Source organism: Ascaphus truei, chromosome 5 (assembly GCF_040206685.1).
Source record: "Ascaphus truei isolate aAscTru1 chromosome 5, aAscTru1.hap1, whole genome shotgun sequence".
Taxonomy (NCBI): Eukaryota; Metazoa; Chordata; class Amphibia; order Anura; family Ascaphidae; genus Ascaphus; species Ascaphus truei.
This window is the reverse complement of record NC_134487.1, coordinates 295,170,049-295,187,845: the sequence shown is the minus strand read 5'-3', so window position 1 is coordinate 295,187,845 and position 17,797 is coordinate 295,170,049.

Sequence of the window (17,797 nt, the reverse complement as noted above, 5' to 3'; positions counted from 1 at the left end):
TAGTGAGGGACTCAGCGGATGCTGCGGTTCCAGTGAAGGAGTTCGGACCCACGTTGGGGTCACAGAGAATATCGCCAGGATAGGATCAGACGGATTCATCACGCGTCTGACCCTTTGTGAAGCGTTGCTGATCCGAGCACTGGAGTGCTCGGCAGGTATCTACAGTTCTAAGTGCACCACCGGGCCCTTAGCTTGGTGGTGACTGCGCAGTCGCCCATTGACTCTCTGCAAGAGTGCGGGACATTGGGTGGGGTTCTTTGGACACTGGGTGGGATCACCTAGTGTTGGGGAATCGTCCTGCGAGACGTCATGGTTAGTGTCTCCTCCTGATAGGGACACAGGTTATGTTATGAATGTGATGTGTCGTATTACATGTTAGTAAAGTCCTTAGTTATTATACCCCATTGTGTATGTGATCATTGTGTTTGTCCTGCGAGGATTCACTTTCCCCTCTGGTGGGAGCCATCGCAGGTGGAGGCGCTGCACCTATTGAGTAAGTGGTTACCCCTAGTATAATTGCCCCAGGTTCCCCGTGGCGGAAGCTCAGCCCTCCTGCGAGCCAACAGGTAATGCACCACACCGGTAACACTGCATGTTCTACTCACCCACACTATATATGCGATTGGGTGGGGTGGAATACCCGTTACATTTGGAGGCGCTGCTGAGATCAGACCTGGGGTGCCCTGTTTTCATTTTTTCAAATTGTCCCATTCATATTTTTCATCATGGCGGTGCCGTCACCGCAAGACGTCGATGACTGGGCCTTAGCGCGGCAATTATCCCCAAGGCGCGTGTTTGTAGTGGCCGGAGTATCCCATGATACGGAATTGTCCACTATGCGCGCCCAAGTAAGAACTTGTCCGGAATTGGCCACTGCCCGGGTGACAGACTTAAGGCTGGATACTGACGGCCGGGGGATTACCTATCTCCTGTTCACCACGCATGACATATGCCTAGAGACTGTTCCCCATGTATTAACACTCCCCGAGTCTTCCGCAGGGGACTGTCTCATGATCTATGCAAAAAGCTGCAGTGTAGTTGACAGGACTGTAGTTAAAATGGAGGCTCCTGCAGCAGGGGAGGCTAACAGTGAGTCCCACCTAAAATGGCGGCTCCCGCCAACTCAAGATGACACACGTGCTTCTGACTGCCAGGCTGCTCAGAAAAAGGTTACAGAAAACCATCCGGGACTGGCGGGAAAACCAGAGCCCCGCCCCCGTAATGTGAGTGACTCAGTGCAGAGCCAGAGCCATCCAGTGATAGAGCACACCCCTCCTTTAAACTCCACCAGGGGGAGTGAGCACAGTGAACAGCCATTAGACCCTTCTATTCACCAGGAGGAGGAGGAGGAGGAAGGCATTGTCGTAGACATGGAATTTTTTTCTTTCTGAGCACGAAACCGAGATAGACTGTCAAGGGATACACCCTAGTATGTATGTGGCCTGGCGTGCGCCCGGAGTAGATTCTCTTCTCTTCATATGCTCCTGCCTGCAAGAAGCCCACGCTCAGGGAGCCAAAGTGTCTCGGTTATCCCTCGACTACAGGACCATCGAGGTGGAAGGAGAAATGGGCATACAGTGTTTTAGCCCCACTTGTGACTGTTCTAGAGAGACATTGACATGGTGGTCCTACTGTGAGTGTTGCGGTGTGCGGTTACTGAAGTCTATTGTACCCCAGCATGCAGAAGTTTCCAGTGAAGAGGTTGAAGTCCCCTCGGTGGCGATGCGCCTACCGGCGAACCACCCCAACGATGATGCAGAGGATACAGAGCCTGCTGTGGGCCCGTGTGCCCTACAATGGTCAGTCCGACCTACTACAGAGGTACCATCGGTCCTAGGCGTGGGACCAGTACCTACAGACGACCAGGGTGAGTCGACTGCTCCAGGGGTGTCGGGGGTGAGCCTCCAGGTGACCGCGGAGCGCGATGGCTCCTTAAGTCTGGTCGCCCGGGCGAAGGGCTCCCCTCTGCATCGCGTCCTGGTGGAGGTGTCCTCATTAGAAGGTAGCTGTCCAGAGATGAGAGTGGACCAGTGTCTACCGTTGATCCTCCCGGAAGAAGGGAAGCCCATCGTCAGCCAGCAGAGTGGTAAGGAACTCCCTTGTTCCCCACCGACTCCGATGGAGGTGGCCGTGAAGCAGGTCAGAGTTACGGTTCCTGATCTGAGTGAGAGCCCGTGCGCTCCAACCCAAATGGTCCAAGGACTGGGATCCAACGCTCCCGAGTTTAAGGACAGCAAGTGGACTGCCCCAGAAGTACAGGAGGCAGGTCCCGAGACAGCCGAGGTGGGAACTGACAGCGTCCCCGAGGACCTGTTGGCCACCGAGAATCACCGCAGGGGTAAGGTGTCTACTCTTTACCCCCTGCCAGGTGAAGCAGAGACTTTGAGTAAAGAGACAGTGTCCAGTTCTCGCTTCTCAGTGGAAGCTGAGCACGTATGTAGGGACAAGGACTATGTGGCAAAGGAGCTGGTAGAAGTTGCCTCCTTTGCGCCCAAGAAGAAGCGGCCCATTCGTCACGTAGTGGACCGAGGGAAAGGTCCTGGCCGCCTGGCCTGCTGCTTCCAGGCCATGGATGATCAAGTAAAGGTTGGTGTGAAGGACACTGCGCTATTCCTTCCACCAGGGGGAGGAAGTAGCACTGAAGCAGTGACTGTTACGCCAGAGTGTGCTTTCCGAGAGATTCACCCCGGGGAGGCTCACGGACGCAAAAGTGAGGTACCCCCATCTGATCAGTTAGGGGCACCCCACAAATGGTCTCAGCAAGCAGCTGATACTCAGCTGGCCTCGGGTAATAGTGGGTGTGATATGCCATGTAATTTTGCATTGTGTGAAAATGTGCCATGTTTTGAGGATGTTGCAGTCGATCTGTTAAGTGTACGGGGTATGCCATGCCATTTTTCAGTGTGTAAAATTGTACCATGTTATGTCGTTCCCCAAGCGAGGGCGTTGGGTGTTTCACCAGGGGGAGAGTGTAACCATGTCACCTGTTTTCCCCTTCGCCCTCCTAGGGCGCCTCCGTGGCCAGGAGAGATGCCGGGTGCTGCCGGAGGCCAGCGGCAGACCCGACGGCCATCCGAAGGGTGGGGGCCGTTGCAGGGAGCGGTGCGCTGTCTCCACGATCGGGCCGGTTGCCGGGGACGCGATCGGGCCGTTGCTAAGGCCGCGATCGCGTCTCTAAGGTCCCGGCGGCCGGCGAAGAGAGCGCCGCCATTACTCCACCACTCGCGCATGCGCAGGAGTCGCGCGAGAGTAGGGACAGTGAGAGGGATGTTGCGGCGGCCATTAGGGGTTAGTGTAGGCAGAGGGGAGGAGCGCACGCTGCCCCAATGTTATTGTAAGGGCCTCGGGACTACAATTCCCATGAGGCATAGCGTGGCAGGCACCAGGTGCCTGATAGGAGCCAATAGGGCTGCAGGACTGCCCTGGACAGATATAGATACATTTGGCGGGCTGGAGCTGCGTGTCAGTCAGGAAGAAGCAGGGCAAGGAGACAGACAGAGGAAGGAGGTAGGGTGCAGGAGCCGGAGACTCCCTGCACTAAGGCCCTAGTTAGCCCTGAGTCCCCAGTAGTGTGAGTGTTGCCAGGGACAGCCCTCAGGATAGGGAACCTGTCACTTACTTTAGTTGGCACTGGGGAACAGCAGGGAAGATAAGGACAACTGGGGGGGGTTTCATAGCGGTAACCAATCCGGGGAGCCATAGCCCAGGGTCCTGTTGTGAATTAGTGGCACGAGACAGCTGGGGGTTCATAGCGGTAACCAGTCCGGGGAGCCATAGCCCAGGGTCCGTGTTGCGAGTGGCGAGGCGAGGGGGGGGTTCATAGCGGTAACCAATCCGGGGAGCCATTGCCCAGGCCGGCGTTGCGCGTAGTACGAGGCAACTGGGGGGGGTTCATAGCGGTAACCAGTCCGGGGATCCATGGCCCAGGGCCCGTATTATGAGTAGGGTGGGTACAAGACCTACCTATATAGGATAGGCAACCCCGAAGGCCCTAGGAGATTGACCCTTAAGCCACTTAAGGATGCTGTGTTATAGGGACGCCTATAGTGTAGTATGTGTCATGTTGCTATTGTGTTAGTGAGGGACTCAGCGGATGCTGCGGTTCCAGTGAAGGAGTTCGGACCCACGTTGGGGTCACAGAGAATATCGCCAGGATAGGATCAGACGGATTCATCACGCGTCTGACCCTTTGTGAAGCGTTGCTGATCCGAGCACTGGAGTGCTCGGCAGGTATCTACAGTTCTAAGTGCACCACCGGGCCCTTAGCTTGGTGGTGACTGCGCAGTCGCCCATTGACTCTCTGCAAGAGTGCGGGACATTGGGTGGGGTTCTTTGGACACTGGGTGGGATCACCTAGTGTTGGGGAATCGTCCTGCGAGACGTCATGGTTAGTGTCTCCTCCTGATAGGGACACAGGTTATGTTATGAATGTGATGTGTCGTATTACATGTTAGTAAAGTCCTTAGTTATTATACCCCATTGTGTATGTGATCATTGTGTTTGTCCTGCGAGGATTCACTTCCCCCTCTGGTGGGAGCCATCGCAGGTGGAGGCGCTGCACCTATTGAGTAAGTGGTTACCCCTAGTATAATTGCCCCAGGTTCCCCGTGGCGGAAGCTCAGCCCTCCTGCGAGCCAACAGGTAATGCACCACACCGGTAACACTGCATGTTCTACTCACCCACACTATATATGCGATTGGGTGGGGTGGAATACCCGTTACATATATATATATATATATATATATATATATATATATATATATATATATATATATATATATATATATATATATATATATAATGTGTATGTGTGGTGTATATATATGTGTGGTGTGTGTGTGTGTATGTATGTATATAAAGATATATATATATATATATATATATATATATATATATATATATATATATATATATATATATATATGTGTGTGTGTGTGTGTGTGTATATATGTATGTGTGGTGTATATGGATGTGTGTGATGTGTGTGTGATGTGTGCGTGTGAATATATTTATCAAAGTTGCACAATGTTAATAAATAATTTATTCTCACATGTCTTTTTTTTTTTCATTTTTAAATATTATATAATGTACACACACACACACACACACACACACACACACACACACACACACACACACACACACACACACACTGACAGCTACCAAGTGACAAACACACACAGTGATACCCGCCTACCAAGCGCGCTTGCTGTCTCCTCTGCCAGGACAGCGAAAAGCTCCTGGTAGAGCGAGCGGCAGCAAGCAAGAGCGAGCAGCAGCACCTAAGCGCTTACTATGTCCCAGGCCAGAGGAACTATAGCAGCGCTGATTACAGATGCAGGGGCTTTGTGCATCTGTTCAGCCCGGCTCAGCGACGCTGAGAGAGGGAGGCCCGGCGCGCACGCTGGAGGAGCAGCACCGGGAGACTGAGAGAGAGAGTGAGGTCAGAGAGAGAGTGATGTCAGAGAGAGAGAGAGAGTGAGGTCAGAGAGAGAGAGAGTGAGGTCAGAGAGAGAGAGAGTGAGGTCAGAGAGAGAGAGAGTGAGGTCAGAGAGAGAGAGAGTGAGGTCAGAGAGAGAGAGTGAGGTCAGAGAGAGAGAGTGAGGTCAGAGAGAGAGAGTGAGGTCAGAGAGAGAGAGAGGGAGGTCAGAGAGAGTGTGAGGTCAGAGAGAGAGAGAGAGGTCTGAGAGAGAGAGAGTGAGAGAGAGTGAAAGAGAGAGTGAGGTCAGAGAGAGAGAGAGTGAGGTCAGAGAGAGAGTGAGGTCAGAGAGAGTGAGGTCAGAGAGAGAGAGTGAGGTCAGAGAGAGTGAGAGTGTGTGAGAGAGACACCAACTGCGCACTGCAACTGTTAGGTATGTATATACACCTTTGTTTTTACTTTGGGCGCCGCGTAAAAATCCTGATCGCCTTGGGGAGCCTTGAAAAAATTCTGATTGCCTTGGGGAGCCTTGAACCGAAAAAGTTTGGGAACCACTGAGGTACAGAATCTACACACAACGCACAAACACAGCACACACACACATTCACACAACACCAAACACTGCAGACTGCCTCTTCAAACCCCCCCTCCCCTCCACGCCACACATCTCCCTCCCGCAACCGGACCGCGAGGCCGCGGCCTCCACTCACACACCATGGCAACGATGTCCCTCCCCCTATCCCACTACCTCACACAGTGTAGCTCCCGCGAACCGCACAGCACGCCACATCTCCTGCACCTCACACAGCTCCCTACCGCAACCGGACCGCGAGGCCCCCTACCCCGCTACACCATGCCACCAATGTCCCTCCCCCTATCCCGCTACCTCACACAGTGTAGCTCCCGCGGACCGCACAGCACGCCTCACATCTCCTGCACCTCACACATCTCCCTCCGCAACCGGACCGCGAGGCCCCCTACCCCGCTACACCATGCCACCAATGTCCCTCCCCCTATCCCGCTACCTCACACAGTGTAGCTCCCGCGAACCGCACAGCACGCCTCACATCTCCTGCACCTCACACATCTCCCTACCGCAACCGAACAGCGAGGCCCCCTATCCCGCTACACCATGCCACCAATGTCCCTCCCCCTATCCCGCTACCTCACACAGTGTAGCTCCCGCGGACCGCACAGCACGCCTCACATCTCCTGCACCTCACACATCTCCCTCCGCAACCGGACCGCGAGGCCCCTTACCCCGCTACACCATGCCACCAATGTCCCTCCCCCTATCCCGCTACCTCACACAGTGTAGCTCCCGCGGACCGCACAGCACGCCTAACATCTCCTGCACCTCACACATCTCCCTACCGCAACCGGACCGCGAGGCCCCCTACCCCGCTACACCATGCCACCAATGTCCCTCCCCCTATCCCGCTAGCTCACACAGTGTAGCTCCCGCGGACCGCACAGCACGCCTCACATCTCCTGCACCTCACACATCTCCCTCCGCAACCGGACCGCGAGGCCCCCTACCCCGCTACACCATGCCACCAATGTCCCTCCCCCTATCCCGCTACCTCACACAGTGTAGCTCCCGCGGACCGCACAGCACGCCTCACATCTAATGCACCTCACACATCTCCCTACCGCAACCGGACCGCGAGGCCCCCTACCCCGCTACACTATGCCACCAATGTCCCTCCCCCTATCCCGCTACCTCACACAGTGTAGCTCCCGCGGACCACACAGCACGCCTTACATCTCCTGCACCTCACACATCTCCCTCCGCAACCGGACCGCGAGGCCCCCTACCCCGCTACACCATGCCACCAATGTCCCTCCCCTATCCCGCTACCTCACACAGTGTAGCTCCCGCGGACCGCACAGCACGCCTCACATCTCCTGCACCTCACACATTTCCCTACCGCAACCGGACCGCGAGGCCCCCTACCCCGCTACACCATGCCACCAATGTCCCTCCCCCTATCCCGCTACCTCACACAGTGTAGCTCCCGCGGACCGCACAGCACGCCTCACATCTCCTGCACCTCACACATCTCCCTCCGCAACCGGACCGCGAGGCCCCCTACCCCGCTACACCATGCCACCAATGTCCCTCCCCCTATCCCGCTACCTCACACAGTGTAGCTCCCGCGAACCGCACAGCACGCCTCACATCTCCTGCACCTCACACATCTCCCTACCGCAACCGGACCGCGAGGCCCCCTACCCCGCTACACCATGCCACCAATGTCCCTCCCCCTATCCCGCTACCTCACACAGTGTAGCTCCCGCGGACCGCACAGCACGCCTCACATCTCATGCACCTCACACATCTCCCTCCGCAACCGGACCGCGAGGCCCCCTACCCCGCTACACCATGCCACCAATGTCCCTCCCCCTATCCCGCTACCTCACACAGTGTAGCTCCCGCGAACCGCACAGCACGCCTCATCTCCTGCACCTCACACAGCTCCCTACCGCAACCAGACCGCGAGGCCCCCTACCCCGCTACACCATGCCACAAATGTCCCTCCCCCTATCCCGCTAGCGCACACAGTGTAGCTCCCGCGAACCGCACAGCACGCCTCACATCTCCTGCACCTCACACATCTCCCTACCGCAACCGGACCGCGAGGCCCCCTACCCCGCTACACCATGCCACCAATGTCCCTCCCCCTATCCCGCTACCTCACACAGTGTAGCTCCCGCAGACCGCACAGCACGCCTCACATCTCCTGCACCTCACACATCTCCCTACCGCAACCGGACCACGAGGCCGCGGCCTACACTCACACACCATGGCAACGATGTCCCTCCCCCTATCCCGCTACCTCACACAGTGTAGCTCCCGCGGACCGCACAGCACGCCTCACATCTCCTGCACCTCACACATCTCCCTACCGCAACCGGACCGCGAGGCCGCGGCCTACACTCACACACCATGGCAACGATGTCCCTCCCCCTATCCCGCTACCTCACACAGTGTAGCTCCCGCGGACCGCACAGCACGCCACATCTCCTGCACCTCACACAGCTCCCTACCGCAACCGGACCGCGAGGCCGCGGCCTACACTCACACACCATGGCAACGATGTCCCTCCCCCTATCCCGCTACCTCACACAGTGTAGCTCCCGCGGACCGCACAGCACGCCTCATCTCCTGCACCTCACACAGCTCCCTACCGCAACCGGACCGCGAGGCCGCGGCCTACACTCACACACCATGGCAACGATGTCCCTCCCCCTATCCCGCTACCTCACACAGTGTATGACAACACCTACCACTGGAAATCAGATGTTCGTTGAAATAAAATATGTTTTCCTAACTATTTTACTGTCTGTATAATGTACACAACACTCACCCACACAAAACCCCCTCATACACACACACACACACACGCAAACATCCTGTCATTCTATGCCACACACTACACTCAAAAACATGCCATTTTTAACGTGTATGACCAACAACACGCACTCACACACGTCACACACACAACATGCCTCATACACACACACACGCCATCACACACCAGCAACACACACACATGCTCTTACACACACCACACACCATGCCACCGATGTCACTCCCGCTATCCCGCTACCTCACACACTCTACCTCCCGCGGAACAACCAGCACGCCTGACATCTCCTGCACCTCACACATCTCCCTCCGCAACCGGACCGCGACGCCGCGGACTACAGTCAAACAGCATGCCACCAATGTCACTCCCGCTACCTCACACACTGTATGACAACACCTACCACTGAAACTCAGCTGTTCCTTACAATAAAATATGTTTTCCTAACAATTTCACTGTCTGTATAATTTATTCTAAAACACTTCTCACACCACCACTCACACACAACACTCACCCACACAAAACCCCCTCATACACACACACACACACACGCAAACATCCTGTCATTCTATGCCACACATAACAACAAATCACACCTCACCTTCACCCTCATAATACACACACTACACTCAAAAACATGCAATTTACAACATGTCTATGACCAACAACACGCACTCACACACGTCACACAAACAACATGCGTCATACACACACACATGCCATCACACACGCCACATACACACATGCTCTCACACACACCACACACCATCACACACAACACACACACAAATACACAAACACACGCACTCAGCAACGCCACACGCCCTCAACCACGCAACACACGTACTCACACACACACACCAACCTCCTCTGCTGATACAACACACAAAACAACACTTCAACATAACCTTAACTACCACACACAACACAACCACCACTAAACAAACACACACACCCAACCCACTGTTCCAATTACCTACCCTTCACCATACACACTACACTGAATACAATGCACATTTACACGTCTCACCACCCACTCCCATTGCACATCAACATCCCACCACACACAAACATATACAACAACACAACACCTCCGCTACTAACACACCTAGCACAATAAATCACCTCTTCCTTTCAATAACATATTTTACACAAAACATTACTATTTACACATCTGTCTAATTTATTGCACACAAACACTCAACTAACCAACACTGACACACACACTCACACACCACACACTCACTATCACATCACACACTCACTCATCCACACACACACCCCACACAATCAACAATCACACACAATAATTACATACACACACTATTCTGCCACACACACAGCCAACATTAACACAAAACAAAAACACACACAACATTTCAACACCTACACAAACGCACACCAAACACAAATAAATACCCCTCACCTCACACAGTGTAGCTCCCGCGAACCGCACAGCACGCCTCACATCTCCTGCACCTCACACATCTCCCTACCGCAACCGGACCGCGAGGCCCCCTACCCCGCTACACCATGCCACCAATGTCCCTCCCCCTATCCCGCTACCTCACATGAGTGAAGATATACTTCACAAAGCACAGAGACACAACCCATCACTCAATGTTACCTTTTCACCTGACATTTTCAACGAGGTACTCATATTGTTACAAGATACATGTCTCTCTATCAATAACAAAACACTACTTCAATTAGGTCTAGAAGCTCCCCAACGTCATCATCACGATGTACTCAATACAGACCTTATGCGAGAGAAACAATACAATATTTCCATACTACAAGAATATGTTGCCACAAGAAAACCAATGTTAATTCCACAACAACTTAACACCTATGACAACATCATGCAGCACATAAACAACGAACAAGGTGCAATCCTGTTTCTTGATGCTCCAGGTGGAACAGGCAAAACATTTCTCATAAATTTACTCCTTGCAGAAATAAGAATGCACAATCATGTTGCACTTGCACTTGCATCATCTGGCATTGCAGCCACTCTTATGGATGGAGGAAGAACTGTGCACTCAGCTCTTAAATTACCACTAAACATTGCTCATGAAGAAAACCCAACATGTAATATTACCAAGACATCTGGCCAAGCCCGTGTTCTTCAAATTTGCAAACTTATTGTTTGGGATGAGTGTACCATGGCGCATAAAAAAGCACTTGAAGCCCTTAATAGAACCTTGCAAGACTTGCGTAACAATAAACAAATAATGGGTGGTGCTGTCATTCTTTTAGCTGGTGATTTCAGACAAACACTTCCAGTCATACCACGATCCACACCAGCAGACGAACTTCATGCATGCCTTAAATCCTCTATTTTATGGCGACATGTCAAACATTTTCCATTAACAACCAATATGCGAGTCCAACTTCTCGGCCACTCAAATGAACAACTTTTTGCACACACACTTCTTCAAATAGGTGAAGGCACTTTACCTAATGACTTAACATCAGGTGAAATTGCTTTTCCCACACATTTTTGTCACATGATGACATCACTTGAAGATCTCATACATCACGTCTATCCAAATCTCTTACACAATTACACAAACCACCAGTGGCTCTGTGAAAGAGCCATCCTTGCTGCCAAAAATACTTCTGTCAATGACATCAATCATCAAATTCAAGACATTATTCCAAACACAATTACTCAATACTACTCAATTGATACAGTTGTGGATTGCGATGAAGCCGTTAACTATCCACCTGAATTCCTACACTCCCTCGAACCATCAGGGATGCCACCACATCATCTTCGCCTCAAAGTTGGAGCACCCATCATGCTACTTCGCAACCTACACACACCTAACCTTTGTAATGGAACCAGACTGTGCATAAAAACATTGATGCCCAACCTAATTGAAGCTACTATCTTAACTGGCAACGCCAAAGGCCAAGATGTCTTCATCCCCGCATTCCACTCATTCCTACAGACATGCCTTTTACTTTCAAACGGCTACAGTTCCCCATCAAACTAGCTTTTGCTATCACCATTAACAAAGCACAAGGACAATCTATAAAGTGCACTGGTATCAACTTAGAATCACCATGTTTCTCCCACGGCCAGTTATATGTTGCGTGCTCTAGAGTTGGATCCCCCCAACAATTGTACATCTTTGCTCCAACTGGAACTACCAAAAATGTCGTTTACAAACAAGCATTACAATGAACATTGACTTTCCTCAATTTCCATGAACTCTACATATTGCCATAAGAAATTACAAAAAAATGAAAGACACTCAATACACTACTGTCATCTTTTATTACTACATTATTTTACAACACACACTTTAACATTACATCAAATACACTCCTCTCAACAATGGACATTCACATCTTTCAAGAAGCATTTCCAACAATAACATTTTCAAAAATAACTACCGTAACAACTAACTTCAAACATTTGCCCTCATATACATGTGCTTTCTACTACTGTTGATTTACAAACACAATTCTAACTAATATTACATAACATTGGCATCACATTACAACTTTCACATACAACATTTACACATACTTATTCACACTTCACATCCCGGGCAACGCCGGGTTTCTCAGCTAGTTATCAATAAACTTTTCCCATTTTTAAACAAAAATCTCGGTTCTTAATTCTTTATTCGTCTCGGCTTCTAATTTGTCCATCATCCTCATCAATTTATTCAGATCATTGTTTAAAATATCTAAAGTGGGGGGTTCAGGCTTTATCCATTTCACCATCACTGTTTTCCTTGCTGCAAGCAAGACGATCTCTGCTAGCCTTGGGACATTGTTCCTTACATTTACCTCTGTCCAACTTTCCATATTTCCAAACAGCAAGGCTAAGGGCTCTTCTATTGTAGTTACCCCAATAACTTCTTGTATACACTGCAGAACTTTATCCCAATAATCTGAAATAACCAGACAAACCCACAGTGATTTAAATCTGCTTTTCCTGGGAGCACTTCGGGCACTTATTCTTAGATTTTTCAATCTCCTTATAATTGATATCGAAAGCAGTATCTTATATTGCATCTCTCTCCACTACTCAGAAATTATAATTTTCCTAACTCGAGTGAACCCTTCGAGTAACAAATCAACTCCTTCAATTCCTGGGAAATCTTTTTCCCACCTAGTGAACATTTTTCTTAGATCCTTCCCATAGTTCTTGTCCCTAATCCAATCATATAAATCTGAGATAGATTATTTGGTACTATAAACATCCTTTAAAAACGCATCAAAAAAAATCTATTCCCGATAGATTTGATTTATAGCTTTCCAGACTCTTACAATAATGCATTACTTGTACATAAGGGAAGTGATGTTTCCGAGGCAGTCCCATTTGTTCTTTCAGTTCTTGGAACGTCAAGAACCTACCATTGTTCACATCCACCAACTGGCCCAAAGTTATAATCCCCTTGCCTCTCCATATCTGAAAAGAAGCCTGCATCTTTCCCGGGGGAAACCTTAATTCCCTTGTATAGTTAAGAATTTTGAGCAGGTATATGAAAGCCGAAATTGTTTTCTCAATATTCTCTAAGAAGCCCATGTATCCTTAATTAGTGCCTTTCCTTTGACTTCCATTGGAATTTCTCCCCATTTTATATGCAAAATCTCTGGGAAACTCTCTGTGGATACCAACTGCTCCTCTAATTCTGTTATGAGCAGTAGCTGTTTCCAGTTATCCAATCTCCTACGTCTTGCTACACAGGTCAGTATATATTTTCTGATATTAGACAAATTAATCCCCCCCCCCCACACCCTACACCCTTTCTTCAGACATAATTTATTTATAGCGATTCTTATTTCTCCCTTTCCTCCATATAAACCTAGAAATTGCTTTATTTAGAAGTTTAACATCGGAGTGTTTCAATAATATTGGTAACATCTGTAGAGAATAAATTAATCTTGCGAAACTGATCATTTTAACCATCTGACATCTACATCTACCATCTGACAGCTTCACTGCAGACCCGCTTTTTTATGTGCCCATTTAAATGTGACACTATTGAAAACATCCCACATCTACTGTACGTTAGAGAAGATTGATAGTATCCCCTTCATCAATTGTTGCCACCGTTTTGGATACGCTTATTAACACTGGGAAAATGTGAGTTCTCACTTCAGAGGTTACTTCATCACAACAACAATCTCACTGTTTAAAAGATTTATTGCACTATGATGTGTTTTTATTCTTTTTCATATATTCTGTAGCACATTGAACTGCGCTCCCCTACACCACACATCGTTCTACAAGAGTGAACTCTGCGGACCGTTACTCAAGCTGTTTTTGAGCAACACTTACACATTTGTTAAAAAAGAAAACAATACAGACCGGCGCCTTAAAGTCCAAATGGGAGATATAAAGTTCAATTGATGATTGGAATGATCAATGAATGTAGATCTGGTCCAGTGGACAGCAGGTTCCTCGGTGTCAGAGGTAATAAGACATGCAGGGGAGACAAGAAGATATGATCATAGTGCAACACTGTATGATAATTACAAAAAACACATAGACTTCAACAAACAGACACACACAACACTGAACAATACTAAACAATAAGCTGACTAATAATAAGGATGGTTTTAATGAACACAATAAAAATGCAGATAACTGGTGACGAGCAGGTCAGGGATCCAGTGTGTAAAAACTGGAATCCTACTTACAGCAGGTCCCTAGGATATGCGCAGGTAAGGGTAGTCTGAGTGTCCGACAGACGATGTTGGTGGACGCGTGCCACGTGTGTGTGCCTGCAGGGGCTGCCTTGGCTAGCTGCCAAAGATGGCGCCGCTTCCTTCTGCTCCACGTGGCGTCCTTCGTCGGCGCCCGGAAGTGCGTCACAGCGGGCGGGACGGGACACCAGGTATCACTCGCCGATACCAACTCCTAAACACTGCGGCTCCAGGGACTGTTTGAATGATCTGCTCCTCTACCAGTGCTGCTATTAAATGATTTCTCAATGGCCCAACGCGTTTCGTGCGCATGAAGAAGTGCGCATGTGCACGAAACGCGTTGGGCCATTGAGAAATCATTTAATAGCAGCACTGGTAGAGGAGCAGATCATTCAAACAGTCCCTGGAGCCGCAGTGTTTAGGAGTTGGTATCGGCGAGTGATACCTGGTGTCCCGTCCCGCCTGCTGTGACGCACTTCCGGGCGCCGACGAAGGATGCCACGTGGAGCAGAAGGAAGCGGCGCCATCTTTGGCAGCTAGCCAAGGCAGCCCCTGCAGGCACTCTCACGTGGCACGCGTCCACCAACATCTTCTGTCGGATACTCAGACTACCCTTACCTGCGCATATCCTAGGGACCTGCTGTAAGTAGGATTCCAGTTTTTACACACTGGATCCCTGACCTGCTCGTCACCAGTTATCTGCATTTTTATTGTGTTCATTAAAACCATCCTTATTATTAGTCAACTTATTGTTTAGAAATTGTTCAGTGTTGTGTGTGTCTGTTTGTTGAAGTCTATGTGTTTTTTGTAATTATCATACAGTGTTGCACTATGATTATATCTTCTTGTCTCCCCTGCATGTCTTATTACCTCTGACACCGAGGAACCTGCTGTCCACTGGACCAGATCTACATTCATTGATCATTCCAATCATCAATTGAACTTTATATCTCCCATTTGGACTTTAAGGCGCCGGTCTGTATTGTTTTCTTTTTTGTCTATCACTAACTGTGTTCGGGTTAGTTTTTCCTGGCAGCCTGGCCACATTGTTCACTATATTTATTTTTCACCACGTTGTTTATAATATTTGAACTGTCCATATCTGCTGTGTATTTGCACACATTTTTATTTATTTTTAGCGCTAAGACACACCATCCTTTTTTTCAGTCACTTACACATTTGTTGTCACTTTTTTTGATGCACAATTGTTGTCACTTGGGTCACTATATACTGTATGTTTTTTATCACTTTATTTCACCAATTAATTTTAATTCACTAATTAGCACATTAATTGTCATCACCTCCGCACAGGAGCGCTTTTCCGTTTTTTCTGTTTCAAGATCTAAGTAGTTGTATAGTGAACCTTGACATTCACAAATCCGGTGCTCAGAGATACATTGGGAAGCTGAACAGCATCACATAGTATGTCATGAAGAGGGGGGAGTAACCGAGTTATGGGCTAGCCTCCAAATATGTCAAGCGTGAGAAAGCAAATGTCTTTTTGGATAATCAGCTTGCATATAAGCAATTGTGCATCACGTCATAAAACTCACGGTTAACAGGAGGGCCCGGCGGTATCCCCACAGAGTCTGGAAACTCATCCGATCTTCCTCACCACGATCCAACTGCGACTGCTCCGTAACAATGGGTGATGGGCACTGGGTGTAGTCTGTGTCCGGCTGTTGTCCCAGCAACCCGGCGTGCTACCGACGGCGTCTAGCGTAGCTATGGTGCTCCTCCCAAGGGAGAAAAGGTCGTTGCACCGCCGGAAGAACTTGTGCAGAGGCTGAGAGATGTGACTGTAAAAACTTTATTACGGCATAGCAGTGGAGCTCTGGCGCATCCTCTGACGCGTTTCAGCCACGGGGGCCTTTGTCAAGATCTAAGTAGACCACATCAACTGCATCACCCTGATCTAAATTCCTACTTAACTCCACAAAGGAACAAATACGGTTAGTTTGGCATTAATCCATGCTGACTATTACTAATAATTTTGTTATCCATTAGGTATTCCTGAATATTATCCGTACTAAACCTTCACTTTTGATGTCAGGCTTACAGGTCTGTAATTCCCTGATTGTGATCTACACTGGCGACACACTTTATTCGAGCTCGGCTAGTCCCACGATTTCGGGTATACCCGGGTGTATTGAGGTTTGTGACTGTTTTCTGCCCGAGTGCATTGGGTTATTTTCCAGGCAGGGATTAAAGCATTTTATTCCCGCTGGCTGCAATACTGCACAGTATATATATATATACTGCATTACAATTCATGAATTTATGCCATCTGGTAGACACGCGAAGCATTGCAGCCTATTAAATCCTAATCATTATCATTTAACAGATCAGCCGCCCGTCAGCCAGGCATGAACCCAGGCTGGGAAGGCAAACGCAACAGGGCTTGTCAGAGGTGAGGAGCGGCGCATTCCAGGTATCTGCCAGGTACATACTGGTTATTTGCTCGAATAAAGTGTGTCGGTGCAGTATTTCCCTTTTTAAATATATGCACCACGTCTGCTTTACACCTATCTTGTGGTACTGAGCCTGGGGAAATGGAGTCCTTGAATATTACATGTAATGGTTTAGCTATCACTGAACGAAGCTCCTTAAGAACCCTTGTTTATATGCCATCGGGGCACCGGCCATGTGCTTTATTTACTGTAATTTTATCTTCTCTTCTTCCTCAGTTAACCAATTGTTTATTAATATAGAGAGTGTGACTTCCTCCTGTTGCAATCATTTTGCAATGGACTTCTCCCTGGTAAAAAACAGATGCAAAGTGGTAAAGAAGATAGGGACTATGCATCAAGGATCACAAACGAGGGGAGATGTTGCAAATTTCTTTCTAGTTAAGGTTATACAAATATATTTCAATATATGCAAAGTCACAAATGTTTTTTTTAATACACTGGCAACCTTTTGCAACATTTTCACACCATCAATAATGTTTCAAAAACCACCAAACATAGAGAAAAAATTACACATTTCACCAAGATCACTGCAAAATCCCTCAAATTCCTCGTATCATATAGGTGAATTTGTAATTACTATACTGCATAGTGACACTCTGCAAGTTTGTTGTAACTCTGTAGTTGTGTAAATTCCAAATGTCCTACAGTACCTCGCGAATGTGCAACCACGTTTTACACATGGCTACAAGAGAGGACGGTAACTCAATGAGTTACATGACCATGCCCATCAGTTCCATCAATAGAACCACTGCCCCAAAGTACTGGTGCAGGGGTTGTGTTCCTAGAGTTGGGATCCCATGCCGTGAGCCTTGTACTATAGTCTAAAGCAGGGGTGGGCAACCTATTTTTCAATTTAGCCACC